Raw genomic sequence first — 12,170 nt, forward strand, 5'->3', positions numbered from 1 at the left:
CAAGTACATTGTGAATCATGTACTTGCCTCGGTAAATTACGGCGGCGTAGTGTAAATGCCATACGCTACACCGCCGCAACTATGCACTCGCCATCCTGAATCTAGCTATAAAGGTGGGGACCATTAGGCCCCTTACAGGTGTAAGGCCTGTACCCCCTGATGACGGCCCTGCCTCCGCTATTGGAAGAAGCACCGTGGAGAATTGCTTGATGGCTGACTAAAAATGATTTTAGGAGGTTTTTTTTAGATATTTTTTTTATTGGACGAGAGGAATTGTTTATAAAAGGACAATTACCTGTCCAGGGATCCGGCGCCGTCCTTACCCAGGCTGGTTCTTTGATTGTCTTGGAGTGCCTGGCATCGGCATGTTAACTGTGGGAAGCCAATTGTGACTTCTTGCAGCTTCACACTATGCATGCGTAAGACGCGCTTCGCTTTGCGAATGGTCTCACAGCCTTCTGGGACCTGTGACGTGTCCCAGAAGGTTTCGGTCAGGGGGAATGGAGAATTTCCGGTGGCTAGCAGTCCCGAGGGTGTTCAGTAGGGTTGAGGTAAGGCTTCTATGCAGGATACTTAAGTTCCTTCACTTCATTTTACTTGCAGGGCCACGATTTTGGGGCCCCCCTTACACAGCTTTAGGCATGGGCTCCCTGAAGCAGAGAACCGGGGGGGGGGGGGGGCTGCCGCCGCAAGTTGAGAAGCGGGGGGAGTGTCGCAAGTTGAGAAGAGGGGGGGTGACGCAAGTTGAGAAGCGGGGGGAGTATCGCAAGTTGAGAAGCTGCAGCAAATTGAGAGGCTGGGGGGGCGCCACGGATTTAAAAGCTGAGGGGGTGCTGCCACTGCGCATTAAGATCGGGGGGGCTTTGGGTGCTGACGAACCAAAAAAATTAAAATAATTAAAAAATATAAAATTAAAAAAAAAAGGGGGTGCCATCCGGACCCCTTAGAGGTCGGGAGGGGCTTTGGGTGCTGACAGAAAAAAAAAGAGGATGCCATGCGGGCCCCTTAGAGGTCGGGGTGGGGGCGCTTGGGTGCTGACGAACAAAAAAAATAATTATATAAAAAAAAGTGGGGATGCCATCCGGGCCCATTGGGACCACCGGGCCCCTTACAGGTGTACTGCCTGTACCCCCCTGATGGCGGCCCTGGAAATGCAGTACATGACAGATGTTTTTATGTTCCTTAACCGCTTAACGACCACCGCATGTAATTATACGTCGGCAAAATGGCAAGGGCAGGCAGAACGACGTGCCCGCACGTCGCTGCCTTGCCGCGGGTCGGGGGACCGATCGGGACCCCCCCCCCCCGGTACATGCGCCGGTCGGTAAGCCTCAGGGAGCGATCCAGGATGAGGGCGCGGCTAGAAATGTTTCTAGCCGCCCTCTCGCGATCGCTCCCCGGAGCTGAAGAACGGGGAGAGCCGCATGTAAACACGGCTTCCCCGTGCTTCACTGTGGCGGCGCATCGATCGTGTGATCCCTTTTATAGGGAGACACGATCGATGATGTCAGACCTACAGCCACACCCCCCTACAGTTGTAAACACACACTAGGTGAACCCTAACTCCTACAGCGCCCCCTGTGGTTAACTCCCAAACTGCAACTGTCATTTTCACAATAAACAATGCAATTTAAATGCATTTTTTGCTGTGAAAATGACAATGGTCCCAAAAATGTGTCAAAATTGTCCGAAGTGTCCGCCATAATGTCGCAGTCACGAAAAAAATTGCTGATCACCGCCATTAGTAGTAAAAAATAAATAAATAATAAAAATGCAATACAACTATCCCCTATTTTGTAAACGCTATAAATTTGGCGCAAACCAGTGCTTTAACTGGGCCGGAACGCGGCGGTACTCAGTACCGCCACTTCCAAAAATGGCCCTGGAGAGTACCAGCACCTCTCCGTGCTCCCAGTACGTGGGTTTACAGTACCGGAACGCAGCCGGTGGGCTTGTCGAGTTGCGGGCCGGTAATGTGTGTCAGACAGGCAGCGCAGTCACAATAGAAACTGTATGCCGCCCCGCCGGAGCCGACTCACTGCTGCCGAGTGCGCTCCTGGCTCCCTTTCCTCTGTCCTGTCACTCCTGTCCTGTGCGTTTCCTCGCCCCCCCCCCCCATGGAGGAGAGTTGGTTCATTCCCCGGCGTGCGCCGCGTGACGTTATTTTGAGCTTGCCTTCTCTAACTAAAAAAAACCCCCATTAATTGCAGCCTCACTGTGCCACCAAACGCAGCCACTGTGCCCATCAAACGCAGCCACTGTGCCCATCAAACGCAGCCACTGTGCCCATCAAACGCAGCCACTGTGCCATCAATTGTCGCCACTCTGCCCATCACACGCAGCCACTGTGCCACCAAACGCAGCCACTGTGCCATCACATGCAGCCACTGTGCCAACTCACACTGCCACTGTGCCATCAATTGTCGCCACTGTGCCATCAAACGCAGCCACTGTGCCATCACACGCAGCCACTGTGCCATCACACGCAGCCACTGTGCCATCACACGCAGCCACTGTGCCACCACACGCAGCCACTGTGCCACCGTCAATTGTCGCCACTGTGCCCATCTAATGCAGCCACTGTGCCCATCAAATGCAGCCACTGTGCCCATCACACGCAGCCAAGGGTATTTTCATGTTCAGTATTGGGGGGGGGGGAGCACCGGCGCCTAATAGAGTACCGGCACCTCTTTTGGCCCACTTAAAGCACTGGCGCAAACCAACCGATAAACGCTTATTGCGATTTTTTTTCAAAATTGTCGCTATATTTTTGTTTATAGCGCAAAAAATAAAAACCGCAGAGGTGATCAAATACCACCAAAAGAAAGCTCTATTTGTGGGGAAAAAAGGACGCCAATTTTGTTTGAGAGCCACATCGCACGACCGCGCAATTGTCTGTTAAAGCACGCAGTGCCTAATCGCAAAACCTGGCCTGGGCATTTAGCTGCAAAATGGTCCGGGGCTTAAGTGGTTAAGCAATAGGTCAAATAGGACCTGTGCCACTGAAAGTGTGTTACCCTTATCTGATCATTAGGGGAATGTACATCAAGCTTCTTTGGCTATCGTCTTTTTAATGAACCTAATTTATTACAAAAGTTAGGCTGAACATTTGACTCAAACCCCGAAACAGAAATACTTGGAGATAATTGATGCCTCAGCCTTAAACCTTATCTCAAACATTGCTGTCAAAAAAAATGTTTTTCTTTCTTTTTTTGCCAAGCTTTGTAGCATCTGGAAAACTTTAATGAGCCAGATCAGATTAGGAAAATAGGCATTAAAAGTTGTATTTTCCAGAAAAGCCAGTTCAAAGCAGATATCAATGGGACACAAAAACAGGTCACCTGACTTAATTGCAGCTAGGCCAGCTTGATGCTTTCATTACATAAATGTCAGTAAGCTGTAAAGAAGTGTTTTCTTTAAAGCGCCACTCAGTGCTAAAGCTTGCTGTGGAACAGGCCTGAATTGTGTCCAGGCTACTTGCAGCCAAACGTTTTTTTAGGTGATCATTGCATATGAGCTTGTTGGACATCTCATTACAATACCACGGACACTGATTTGGGGCTGTGTGTCCCCCTGCAGAACTCATTCAGCCAACAAAGCATTTGTAAGGTCAGGTACTGGTAACAGGGTGTTAGACCTCTTAAAGTGATACTAAACACCAGGGCTTTTTTTTTTTTCAGGGAGAACGCAGCTCCGACACCTCCAGCACTCAATGTATATAATGGCAAGGGGGGGGGGGGGGGGTGGGTGCTGGAGAGTCTACTGATGCTGGCTGCTGGGAATCTATTGTTTCTGGAGGCATTACTGTGTGGAGTTACAGACAGAAGAACAGGAAGTGAGGATTTCTCAGAAGAAATAAGGACATTTAAAAGCAAAATGGAAGGATGAGGTAAGTGAAGGAGGACTGCACTAAGGTAAAGGAAGATATTTAGGGATTTATTTTTTTACCTTTACAACCCCTGTAGCGCTACCCCCAAAGGAGCCGCTGGTTGATTTGGGATCGGCGTATTAAGTTACCTCTAATCGTTGTCTAGGGGTGGTAGTAGTGAGTAGAGCAGTAAACGAATGTCCAATCAGCGAAATAGGTTTTCTGAATGCTTTATTTCTCGGCCCAACACGACCAACATCAACATAAGATAGGACAGGAAAGGTTGATGAAGTAAAGAACTTTGCAGTATCAGGCTTGGATGAAGAAGAAAGCAATCCTGCTTTCAGCAATAGTAGTACAGTTCGTCGCCACTCCAGCCAGAGTGGGTGAAGTGCCCCCGGACAGACCCCTGCCACAGACCTGGCTCTGACGGGGCCTCTGCCACAGGCCTAGAACTTGGATGAGCTAAATAGTTGAGCTTATCCTCCCAGTAAATTTGCGCTAGGGTCACCGGTTGACAGTGGAAGTGTACCTGTCAATGTCCCGGTCACCAGATCCCCGATGGTTCGTTCAAGCCCTTTTGGACAACCTGCCTCCGTGTTCTCCTCAAGCCGATCCCCCACCGAACGGCATACAGCCTGGGATCTCCTCAGTAGAAGGGGGGACCCAGTCAGTCACTGGGGCCCCTTTGTGGCATCAGTTGCTTCAGGCCAGAAGGGCCCAGAGTCCGGAACTTCGCGTTGCGTGCGACCCCAGGCCAGGCAGGCCATAGTGGTGGGGCCCGCGATGTGCGCACACCCTAAAGGTGGGTGCCGCACCTGGAACCAGGAACCCTCGAAGAACCAAGAACAACGGCTTCCGCCACAGAAATACTCCCTCCCAGCATGCACAGCGAGGCTAAACTCCACTCATTGGCTGCTGGGAAAAAGCGGCTCCGCCTGGACCTCTCTGGCGCCACCTGCCGCCCAGGGATGGTACCACATCCCTAGAACGCAGTCTGACCCACAGAACAATCCAGATTTGGCGACAGCCAAATTTAATATAATTCGGAACGAGAGCAAATTATCTCTCTCGTTCCCCACTAACTTTAGCGCAGTGCCTTTACTGAAGGTAAGGGGGCGCTACACCCCTTTAAGGTGGAGCCCTTCTATTAATGTCATGGGATAAAATATTCACTTTGCCCGGGGAAGGTAGGTAGGAGTCGGCTGCAGGATGACTTGTATGATTGCTGGTTTCCTGACAGATATGATAAGACCGGCCATGTTGTTATGATTTTAAAAGCTGTTGTATATTGTTACTGAACTCACCGCGAGGCTCGCCAGTCGCTCGGCACCCACACTCTGCAATCTGTATGGGTCAGTGACATGTGGGAAAAGGATTATATAATTACATATTATCATGGAACAAAACACATATTTTTGAAAGTAGACAACGGCATCGTTGGTTAGTACATTTAACCACTTCCGGACCGCCGCATGTACATATACGTCGGCAGAATGGCACGGACAGGCACATTGGCGTACCTGTACGTCCCTGCCTAGACGTGGGTCGGGGGTCCGATCGGGACCCCCCCCCGCTACATGCGGCGGTTCCCGTGGCTGTCCGAGCGATCCGGGACGTGGGCGCGGCTATCCGTTTCTAGCCGCCCCCTCGCAATCGCTCCCCGGAGCTGAAGAACGGGGAGAGCCGTATGTAAACACGGCTTCCCGGTGCTTCACTGTGGCGGCGTATCGATCGAGTGATCCCTTTTATAGGGAGACTCGATCGATGACGTCAGACCTACAGCCACACCCCCCTACAGTTGTAAACACACACTAGGTGAACCCTAAATCCTACAGCGCCCCCTGTGGTTAACTCCCAAACTGCAACTGTCATTTTCACAATAAACAATGCAATTTAAATGCATTTTTTGCTGTGAAAATGACAATGGTCCCAAAAATGTGTCAAAATTGTCCGAAGTGTCCGCCATAATGTCGCAGTCACGCAAAAAAACGCTGATCGCCGCCATTAGTAGTAAAAAAATAAAATAAAAATAAAACTATCCCCTATTTTGTAAACGCTATAAATTTTGCGCAAACCAATCGATAAACGCTTATTGCGATTTTTTTTTTTACCAAAAATAGGTAGAAGAATACGTATCGGCCTAAACTGAGGGAAATTTTTTTTTTTAGATATGTTTTTGGGGGATATTTATTACAGCAAAAAGTAAAAAATATTGCATTTTTTTCAAAATTGTCGCTCTATTTTTGTTTATAGCGCAAACAATAAAAACCGCAGAGGTGATCAAATACCACCAAAAGAAAGCTCTATTTGTGGGGAAAAAAAGGACGCCAATTTTGTTTGGGAGCCATGTCGCACGACCGCGCAATTGTCTGTTAAAGCGACGCTGTGCCGAATTGTAAAAACCCCTTGGGTCATTTAGCAGCATATTGGTCCGGTCCTTAAGTGGTTAAAGAAAAAAAAAACAGCAATAACAATAATTTAGTCAAAGCTCATGGATATGCACAACGTGGATTTCATGCTAATGGCGGGAGAGGACTGGAGATCAATCATAATGAATACATCAGTTTCATAACAGCTATTTAAAATTGCATGATTTTAAACAAACATTGCAAATTACACCTGATATGGATAGAGATGACGATCGGAGAAATGACATAAAGCTGAACCCTAGGCAAATATAAAACCACAAATCAATGCCGATCTTTAATCATTAATTCATGGTTACATTTTCTTTTTAATGCATGCAGTGCAAATACCTCAATCTAAACTGGTATCAGACTCTTCCATTTCCTTTACAGCAGGGTTGCCATGCGAGAGGAAGAAGCAGTACAAGCAGCCAATCGGTTTATGTGCTGACAAGGAACACAGGGCCGGATTCAGATACAATGGGGTATCTGTCCGGCCCACGTAACGTATCTCCGATACGTTACGCCGCTCTAACTTTGGGCGCAAGTTCTTTATTCAGAAAGAACTTGCACCCTTAGTTATGGCGGCGTAACGTATGTGTTGCGGCGTAAGGCTTTTGACGTGAACGTAAATTACGTCCAGCCGTATTCGCGAATGACTTACGCAAACAACGTAAAATTTCAAAACTCGGCGCAGGAACGACGGCCATACTTAACATAGGATACGCCGCACATACCCCTCATATAGCAGGGGTAACTTAACGCCGGAAAAAGCCGAACGCAAACGACGTAAAAAAAAAAAAGCGCCGGGCGGTCATTCGTTTCTGAATCGACGTAAATACTAATTTGCATATTCCTCGCGTAAACAAACGGAAGTGCCACCTAGCGGCCAGCGTGATATTGCAGCCTAAGATCCGACGGTGTAAGACACTTACGTCGGTCGGATCTTAGGGATATCTATGCGTAACCTGATTCTATGAATCAGGCGCATAGATACGACGGCCGGACTTAGAGATACGACGGCGTATCTCTTTTCTGAATCCGGCCCACACTGTCTAGGAGGAGAGAGCAGAGTGACTGAGAGAGGAGCTTCTCTCTGTTCTGCTTCTCCTTTTACTGTCCAATCACAGGCTGGGGCTGGAAGTGGTCAGAGAATGTCAGTTGAATGATGTTGGCCATCAGATCAGTCTTTTTGGGGGATGTCTCTACCAGCTTTGCACATCTAGAGAGTGACATTTTTGCCCATTCTTCTTTGCAAAATATCCCAAGCTCTGATTGGATGGAGAGCGTCTGTGATCAGCAATTTTCCAGTCTTGCCCAGGGCCGATCCTAGGCAGGGTGCACAGGGTGCATTGCATCCAGGTGCCTGCAGAGGTGGGGGCGCCGAACATCTAACAGACTCTCTAACAGAAGCCCTCTCTGTGTCCATCACAGAGGCTCCCCTCCAGGTTCCAATAAAGTACTCTGCTTCTCTTCCTGTATTTTGTTTATTGTTAACAGATCATGTAAGGATCCCAGGGTAATGAAGACTTCGTGGGGGAGCATCTCTATGGTTGAGTCATTGCCATAGAAACATTTGAAAAAGGGAGGAGTTAGTAAAATGACGACGCCCAATATTTCTGCACCCAGGCGCCTGTGACCCTAGGATCGGCCCTGGTCTTGCCACAGATTCTCAATGTGATTTAGGTCTGGACTGTGACTGGGCCGTTCTAACACATGAATATGCTTTGATGTAAACCATTCCATTGTAGCTCTGGCTGTATGTTTAGGTCGTTTTCCTTTTGTAGACACTTATAGCTAGATTCACATTGACGGACCATTATGGCCCCTTTTTCCGATTCGGCACTGCCTCGCTTTAACTGACAATTGCGCGGTCGTGCGACGTGGCTCCCAAACAAAATTGGCGTCCTTTTTTTCCCACAAATAGAGCTTTCTTTTGGGGGTATTTGATCACCTCTGCGGTTTTTATTTTTTGCACTATAAACAAAAATAGAGCGACAATTAAAAAAAAAATGCAATATTTTTTACTATAATAAATAGCCACAAAAAATCCTCAGTTTAGGCCGATACGTGTTCTTCTACATATTTTTGGTAAAAAAAAAAATCGCAATAAGCGTGTATTGATTGGTTTGCGCAAAAGTTATAGGGGCAGATTCACAAAAGGATTTCCTGCGTCCTATCTTTGTTTTGGTATCCACAAAACAAGATACGACCGGATCTGGGCTCGATCTGACAGGCATACGTCTTCGTACGCCATCGGATCTAAGCTGCAATTTTTCGGCCGGCCGCTAGGTGGCGTTCCTGTCGAAATCAGCGTCGAGTATGCAAATTAGCTATTTACGGCGATCCACGAACGTACGTCGGCCCGGTGCATTTTTTCCTTCGTTTGCATTCGGCTTTTTCCGGCGTATAGTTAAAGCTGCTATATGGTGGCGTACTTAATGTTAAGTATGGCCGTCGTTCCCGCGTACAATTTTGAATTTTTTACGTCGTTTGCGAATAGGAATTTGCGTAGAATGACATCACCGTCTTAAGCATTGGCTTGTTCCGGTTAAATTTCGAGCATGCGCACTGGGATACCCCCAGGGACGGCGCATGCGCAGGTAAAAAAAAAAACGTTGTTTACGTTGGGTCACGACGTATTTACATAAAACACGCCCCCATCACATCCATTTGAATTCCGCACCCTTACCCTGCAAGAGATACAATACGTCGCCGTAACGTACGGCGCGAATTCGTTGAGGATTCAAAGCAAAACAAAGTAAGTTACAGCGGCGTAGTGTATCTTAGATACGCTACGTCTGGCGCATTAATGTGCCATTGTACGAGGATCTACCCCATAGAGTCTACAAAACAGGGAATAGTTTTATGGCATTTTTATAAAAAAAAAAATTTTTTACTACTAATGGCGGCGATTAGCGATTTTTTGCGACATTGTGGCGGACACATCGGACACTTTTGACACATTTTTGGGACCATTGTCATTTTCACAGCGAAAAGTGCTATAAAAATGCACTGATTACTGTGAAAATGACAATGGCAGTGAAGGAGTTAACCACTAGGGGGCGCTAAAGGGTTAAGTGTGCCCTAAAGGAGTGATTCTTACTGTAGGGGGGCGTGGCTGGACGTGTGACGTCACTGATCGTCGTTCCCTATGACAGGGAACAAACGATCAGTGACGAGCCACAGAGAAGAACGGGGAAGGTTTGTTTACACTCACCTCTCCTCGTTCTTCAGCTGCTGTGACCCCAATCGCGGGACACCGGCGGCGATTGGGTCCGCGGGTCCCGCGCAGGGCCGTCTTAATAGCATCATGGGCCCCTGGGCAAAGTAATGCTCTAGGTTTCGGGCCCAAACAATGATGACAGTGCAGGTAAACAGACATCATGTAGGTAGGAGGCAGACTGCCCCCCCCTGTGTATCTATCACTCTTAGTGCCATCATGGGGCTCCCCCAATTTTGGGGCAGCGTGGGCTCAAGGACCAGCTGCTCTGGGGAAAGTGCAGGGGGCCCCCCATGCAGCTGGGGCCCCTGGGCAGTGCCCTCACATTACGACGGCCCTGGTCCCGCGGGCGCGGTCACAAAGCTTTGGACCACACCGGCGGCGGCGCACGCGACCCACGGCTCAGCACTTAAAGGGCAAGTACCTGTACGTGCCTGTGCCCAGCCATGCCATTCTGCCGACGTATATCGGCGTTAGGCGGTACTCAAGTGGTTAAAGCATGCTATCCAACATTTGTTGGCGGAAAATCCGACAACAATTGTCCAATGGAGCGTACAAACGGTCGGATTTTCCGGCAGCAGCCCGTCATCACGCAATTCTTGTCAGAAAATGCGATGGTGTGTACGGACCTTTATGGTTACTTTTGTAGTGTATGGGGCATCAGGGTTAATGATAAAGGCCCGGATTCAGTAAGAATTGCGCTTTTATTACGGAGGCGCAGGGCAACGTTTTTGCCCTGCGCCCCCGCAATTTTTTTGCGCTGCCCTCGATTCACGGAGCAGAAGCTCCGTAAATTGCGCGGGCGCGCTGGCAAAATGCCCGGCGTAAGCGTGCGCAATTTAAATGATCCCGTAGGGGGCGGGAATCATTTAAATTAGGCGCGTTCCCGCGCCGATCATAGAGCGCATGCTCCGTCGGGAAACTTTCCCGATGTGCATCGCGGCAAATGACGTCGCAAGGACGTCATTTGCTTCAAAGTGAACGTGAATGGCGTCCAGCGCCATTCACGATTCACTTACGCAAACTACGTAAATTTCGCGACGCGGGAACGACGGGTATACGTAACATTGGCTGCCCCTGCAGGGGCAGCCTTACGCAAAAACCGCCGTACGGAAACAACGTAAATTGCGTACGCAGGGCTCGCGCAACGTTGTGAATCGGTGTTAGTATGCAATTTGCATACTATACACTGAGCACAACGGGAACGCCACCTAGCGGTCATCGCAAGAATGCAGCCTAAGATATGCGGGCATAAGAGTCTTATGCCGCGCATATCTTAGGCTGCAGTCGGCGTAACGAGGTTCCTGAATCAGGAGCATTCGTTACGCCGGGGCAAGTAAGCAATTGCGCTGTGTAACCTATGGTTACACAGGCGCAATTGCTTCTTGAATCCAGGCCAAAGTGTATATTCTCAGCATGGCAGGAAGCCGGGAACAAGATGAGATACATCTTTACCAAAACAAACACAGTGATGCTGCATGCAAATCAAATGGCTGCATCCTCCGTATATCTGGGGAAATTTCCATAACCTTGTACCGATAAATAGTGCCGCATCAGCTCAGCTCAATCCCTTCCTATCTACAGACTGCTGGAAATGTATTTAACCCCCCCCCCCCCCCCCCCCATCTACATCTGCATTTATATTACCCCTTATCATAGGCACAGCGACTCACAGCTCTGTCTGTGCCATTATCAGCTGCACTATGTGACCCATACGTAACGGCACCCACAGCAGTGCCCGCTTCGCCTCTAATTGGGCATAACCGACTTGATCAACTGTTCTGGGTAAGAACATTTCGGAATGGGATTGTGCCTCCATGACTATGGTATAACAGATGTGCAATTAAACCGTATTATTACCCCTACTACCCAAAACCAACCTTCTTCCCATTAAATGGAGACCACACCAGTTGTTGGGTAAAATAATAGGCCGTAGCAGCCTTATTTTTATTAAAGATAATAATTTAACAATTTTAACGTAAACAACACACCTATCCTATAACTAACTGACGTTGGTCTCTGCAGGCGAAAGCCTGTAACTGTAACACTATAAATATATATAAACATATATATACACAAACTCAAACCCTGTATATATATAAACATATATATACAATTAACTCCTCAATTGCACTGCGGTCTCTCGTGCCCTTCTGTCAGGCCTCAAGCCGATGCGTGCTCAGAGACCCTCCCGACCGCAGTGCACCATACCGTTCCCTCCAGGTAACCTCCTTTATCTGGGCACCATCCTTTTTCCTGTCACCGACAGGTCTTAACTCCCTTATTTTCCGGCTCCTCCTTCACCCGCAGAGACCAAAACCACGCCACAGCACCCAAGGGTAAAACCTTATCCTTGGGTGCCCCCCCACACCCTAATGGCCCTCTGCATCCCGTCTTGCAAGCCCAAGAACCACATGTCTATCCCAACTGACGTGAGATGCACCCCATCCCCTCGTAAATACCTCCATGTTTCTTCCTCCAGCTCCATGTGGCGCACCACCAGCCCCCCGTTCCGAGCCATGAACCTGCCCACATCCCGGTTGATCTTCCTTCGGGCCCGGTTGATCCTGCTTACTGACCTTGCTAACCTCCAGGCGGTCCGAGCAACAATGTCAGACCAAACTATAACCGTACCCGGAAACTCCGTCCTCAACCTTAGGATATCAAACTT

Source organism: Rana temporaria, chromosome 10 (assembly GCF_905171775.1).
Source record: "Rana temporaria chromosome 10, aRanTem1.1, whole genome shotgun sequence".
In the NCBI taxonomy this organism is placed as follows: domain Eukaryota; kingdom Metazoa; phylum Chordata; class Amphibia; order Anura; family Ranidae; genus Rana; species Rana temporaria.